Source organism: Parasteatoda tepidariorum, chromosome 10 (assembly GCF_043381705.1).
Source record: "Parasteatoda tepidariorum isolate YZ-2023 chromosome 10, CAS_Ptep_4.0, whole genome shotgun sequence".
Taxonomy (NCBI): Eukaryota; Metazoa; Arthropoda; class Arachnida; order Araneae; family Theridiidae; genus Parasteatoda; species Parasteatoda tepidariorum.
In genome coordinates, this window is record NC_092213.1 from 66259280 (window position 1) to 66265277 (window position 5998).

At 28.7% G+C, this 5998-nt stretch overlaps 1 long non-coding RNA gene across 1 annotated transcript; it reads right to left on the reverse strand.

The window, feature by feature from the left end:
* Positions 1 to 2783: 2783 nt before the first annotated feature.
* LOC139426750 (uncharacterized) lies at positions 2784 to 5830 on the reverse strand. Its single transcript, XR_011637958.1, has 2 exons — positions 5714 to 5830; positions 2784 to 3297 (listed from the first exon to the last, which is right to left on the reverse strand). It is a non-coding gene; the product is annotated as an uncharacterized lncRNA (long non-coding RNA).
* Positions 5831 to 5998: the final 168 nt, after the last annotated feature.

Sequence of the window (5998 nt, forward strand, 5' to 3'; positions counted from 1 at the left end):
AAGTTTGTTTTCTTAGGCGAAACTGTTTTCCACTAATGAGATGAATTAAAACATTTTACGCTGAACTTAAATCCCGTAAGGCACCTTGATTTCTCAAAATTTCTTTTTAGTTTTGACTTAACGATGAGAGCAACTTTTCAAATCTGGTTTTCCCAAGAGGATGAAAGCGCAAAAGTAGTTCCTCCGAATAAACTTCAGTTGTTTACACAACGTATCGACATCGGATTCCACCAAATAAATCTTTCTATAAAATACTTATTTATACCACTGAGCTGATTCTTAATGGCACGTATCACTAAGTTCGAGAGTTTTAACTTAAGGCAGTTAGTTACTCAAGGGGAAGTGCGTTAATTTTCTTTTTGAAACTACGAAAGATAACTTTATTTCTGCCCGTTATCGATTAAAAACCTTTCTTCAGAATTGTTATATTCATCGAAAATGTTTCGATTTTGACGAAGAGTGACACATTTTTACTTTGAAATTTCTCGAATTAAAAGAATCTTGATTGAATTAGAACTGTGTGAAAATCTTCCTTGCCTTGCCTACTAGAAAAATTTTTTTATGAGGGGGGGAAATTTATTGTATATTTTCACATTAACAAAGTATAACTGATTAATTAGATTATTTTTAAATTAATGAGCTAGTTATTTAAAATGGTGTAATTTATTCGAGATATATTTTGCATGAAAATCCTACTCAACAAACGCACCCTTGAATCGTTATCACTTTCAGAGTCCCTAACCTCATCCAAGATATCTGTGATTGACTATTTTTTGACCATGTAAAAAGCATTATTTAAAAAGTCCTTTCTGAGACAAACGAAGTCTACCTAAATCAAAATTATGACCACATGGGTACTTATAAAGTCTACACTGTGATTTATGTGAACTAAATAACTTAAGATATTTAACATATGATTTATTTTAGATTTTCTAGAGAATAAATCAATATTATATTTTAGATATTAAATTGTTTTAAAAAAAGTTTTTTTCAAATTATGAGCAAAATTGCTTAAGAAATTCTAAAAAGATTTTTCAGACATTTTTCTGAGCTTTAACTTATAAGTCAGATAAATTTAAAAATAATAGTCAAATTTATTATATTCTTTAAAAGCTATTTTTATTTAATGAGCATTCATTTAATCAAGATCTAATGCCCAAAATAATTTTTTAAATCAACAATTAGGTTAAATATTATTCCAGATAAACATGCATTAACACTGAATAAAATACTTTGATTCATTTAAATAAGTGTTAATACAAAGGCATATGTTATTCAAATTAACTCATGTGCTCTTCATTGTAATTTAGTATCTTTCATTTAAATAATAAAAAAGAATTTACTTACCTTCTTTGGTACTAATAAAAATATTGTTCTATATTACATTTTGTAAAAGCAAGATTTATTTGAATCAGTCTGTGGATGATCTATAAAGCGGATGATCAGTTAGTAGAAAATTTAAATTTTACTATCCGGCTGGTAAAATATACTTCTAAGAATAAATATTAAAATTAAAAAAATTGTTTATTAAAATACAAATTGCAGAATAAGCATGTATATTGTATGTATTTAAAGCAGAAACTCAAAAACCACAAGTTTTAAGCTTCTATTGCCTGAACCCAATTTTAAGACTATTATTTATTAAATGACCAAATCTTTCTTTCGTTCTTCGCATAAAATATTTTCAAAACAATTACTTATCTTTTTTGATCAGTATAATCTTACCTACTAATGAGTTTAATATTACATATCTAATTATAATAAGATGAATTATTTGCATTTTAAGTCATTATGCTAAGAAAGCTAGTTAAATAAAAAATTTCTCTGATTAAAAAAGAAATAAATACAAAAGCCGTCTAAAAATAAAATAAATAATCATGTAATACTTACTGTAAGCAATAGATACACCAATCAACAAAGTAAATAAGGTTACTTATGTATTTTTGATAAACTGACTTATTACCCTTCATTAAACAACTTTCTTTGTAGTTCGAAAAAGGAAGAAAATGTAATTTTTTTCTTTTTCTCTTTAAATCTTATGTTACTTTGGTGCGCCCCACAGGGGTGTTATTTTTATTTATGCAATCTAGTGTCTGAACGGAAGCATATGTATGTGTTATCGATAAGAACTGTTTATTTGACGCCTTAGCAACCAACTTATTGTCATATATAATCACTCTAAAACTTATTGTCGTTTCAATGGGGGGGGGGGTCCAATGTGTTTGGTATTGAATTCTGGTAATAAAAAGTTTCAATATTAAAAAAAGAAAATAATGACAGAACATTCATTCCTCCCCAACAGCAAAATGACTCTAAATTTGTGTTTGCATTTTTATAAAATAATTAATTTATAATAAATTTGTATTATGCTTTAAAGTTTCCTACGGGAAAAATCAGTCTTAAAAAATTTCTAAGATTTTCCTTTGGCTAAGAATTTTAAAATCTGGCAAATAATTTGAAATTCTTAGCATTGACTATGTATATATAAATAGTAATATCATAATTAAAGGTCAATAAAGAAAAAGTACAGGTAAACAAAGAAAACACAACAACGGAAGCAAAATTATAATGGTAATCATACTTAATACAATGACTAATTAACCAGTGAGAATAGCCTAAACCAAGTTTACAAAAATTATAGTTTAAAATAAAACATCATAGTAAAAGGTGAAAACATACAGGTAAATTTGTCATACAGAATGAAACGACTTTAAGTCCATTTTACTTGAAGAGATGGTTAAGACTCGTTTAATGCAGGCACTTATAAAAAAAAAGTCCACATGTTTCGCAGAGAGCTTTTATTAAAACATTTTCCTAATTTTGAAAAAAATCAAATGACACACATTTTTTTTTAAAAAGTTTTCACTAGTGAACACACAATCACAATAATTTGGAGCAATAGCAACAGACATTTAAAAGTTGTATCTGGAAGAAGAAATGCTCAAGTTAAAAACTTTGCCGGGGGAGGTACATGGGCAAAGCATTTGCAGAGGAGGCCTGACCAAATCCTTCCCGCAGCATCCACATCTTGCACGTTCTTTAAAGTTTAAACTTTCGCTCGAACAATGGTGGAGAAAATTTCTCTACAGGGGAGAGTAAAAGCGAGTCGATGAAGTTATCAGCATAATTGTGAAGTGATCGGCTTTATTGTTTCCAGGAGTGTCACAATGGCACAGGGAATAGAGGTAGACGGATCATGGGTCTGAGTCCCCTGGACGTCAGACTAACTGTAGCAGGTTTGAGTGGTTTTCCTCTCCATGTAACTCAAATGCGACTCTTGTCATACATTCAGCTCGGCTAGAACATTTAAAACAGGACTTATCAATGTAAGAGTATTTTATTTGAATAAGTAGTTAAAAGTTTCTATCACAATGTACACAAATACATTCATGAAGATTTTATTACATTAAGAATAGGTTTAGCAAAAGTAATTTTTAAATTTAATATTATTGAACTAATTTAACACGTTGAATGCCATAGGGGTCACCGGTGACTGGTGCTGAGTTTGTAGTGCCACAGGGATCACTGATGAACGGCGAAGCCTAGATTATTCGAAACACATAATTCGAATACATTTTTAATGCTCTTAATTTTTTTTATATTACTATTATTACTAAAATGGTTTGAAGAAATTAATGCAATACATACTGAAAATATCATTTTGGCCAGAAGCCATGTAAAATAATCAAAAGCAGTGTAAATCTAGCTAAGCTTAAATACATAAGAAAGTATTAAGATTGTTTTTAACACATAACAAAATTGGAGTGAACAAAGAAAATTCAAATGTAAATAGAAAAGTATTTATTTATAAAAATAACTACTCATAAAAATAATAAATTTTTATAAAAATATTGAATAATTGAAAATTTTTTTTGCATTTACTGGAACACAGTTAAGACAGAAAGTAACAGAAAAAAACTATAAATAATTTGGTTAAATTTAGATTACACAAACATTAAATTGCCTTTCAGAGAGCAAAAAATAATGTCACTGTATCAAGTTTATACACATATCTTTACCTAACAATCAATATATTTTCTTTCGCAATATTGTTATCAAAATTGCTTCGCTTCATATTTTTTGACTACAGTTCAGGAAAAGCATTAGTTATAGATTAATAAAAGCTTTTTGATAATGTTATGCTAAGTAACACAGGTAAGGTAGCAATAACAATAAAATAAATAAAGGTTTCTTAAAAATTATTATCACTGATGCTAAATTAGAAACTTTTACTTGTTAGCTTTTCGTTGCAGGAAAACATGGAGTATAAAGTGTTCAGCATTGAATATGGAGTACCAAATACTTTTTGTATAAAGTATTCAGTATATATCGATAAAGCATTAAGAATTTATCTTGAAAAATGCCAGTGGAACAACAGCGATTCTGCATATCTAATCCATTTGTGATGCAATGAATGTTATGCAAAAAATTTTTTTATTTATAGTTATTGATTACAAAATTATGTAAATTATACTGCACTAGTTAACAATACTTTAATATTTTTAAAAAGTTCAAGCTGTTAAGCACTTTTTATTATTTTATTTTAAACATAGAGCAAGGTACTCATCACCGCCATCACTCAACCATGACCAAAAATCCCATTTCTAGGGCTTTGCTTTTTAACGGCCATGGTTGGAATGCCATGTAATTTTGATACTGGTCAGATAAAGTGGACTCCGCTTGAGCTAGCTCTTTTCAATCTTCGGCACGATAACCAATGAGAGAACTTTCAGCCGTGGCAGAGTTCATATGCACCTTGCAGAGTATACACGTCAGTTGTTTTATACATTGCCAGGATCAAACTCCTTACCCTAGTTCTCTAATAAGCAGTGTGAAAAATATTTTAACTAGCTGTGCCACAAGAGCACCCTGGAGCAGACTATTAACCTTTCTTAAAAACCAAACAAATAAATTTTACTTTCAAATGTTAAATTTTTTAAAAGGAAAGTTTTTCAGTCGTAAATAATTATATATCCCATATTATCTATTTTGAGTCATAAATTCAGAACTAAAATTTGAAATTTTAAACTTAAAGCTGTGATGTTACAATAAAACATTTTGAAACATTACTTTTACAAAATAATAACTGATTAAAAATTAAAAATCTACAAATCATTAAAAGAGTGCTTTTTTCATGCTCATACCATATTTAACATATTAATAAAGCATAATCTTGTTTTTTTCTTCAGGTTTATATTAACTGTAAGTTTAGTAGCAGTTTAAAATAATTATAATTAGAATATGTATATCCAAATGTCACTTGTTTTTTAAGATAGCTAGTGATTGAAAGTATACTTTTCATAATTATAATAAAAGTTCCAAAACATTCTTCGTTGTTTTTTAAATTATTTAATCATTCTCTGAGAGAATTTCTGTGATAGCTCTTGATTATAAACTGAGATAAACAAGAAAGCAAATTGGTTTATTCAAATAAAAATAATTTCTTATTCATAACAATCGCCACATTGAAAACCTCATACAAAATTATGATCAAACACTACAGAACAAATATAGGGCATTTTAAAATCATTCTTCCTAATACTATAATGATAAAACATAAATGCTACAACTACAACAGAAATGTAAACATTTTTATAAGATTTGTAGCAGTAATAGTTCATCAATAATAATTGAAATGTTTTAATAAGAAAGATGGCATCGTTAATTGGGAAAAAATATAAAAATAAGATATAAGCATAAGTTTTCAACTTACCAAATTCAAGCATTTGTAACATCACACGCGCCACATAGCCCGGGCTGTAAACGTAAACAATCTGTTTCAATCGGTGGAGTGGATGGGAGAGGACAGGAAACGGAAGCTGGGCTGTTCAGATCTTAGAGGAGATATTAGGGTAGAGAGAGCTAGTCTATTGTTTGGGCTCTGAAAACTTGTTCCAAGATGGGGGTTTCCATTTTGGCGAAAAATTCATAGCTGGCGGTCGCATCGTACAGGAATATTTTCAAGAGTACCTAAAGATATTTCTCTCTCTTTCATTTT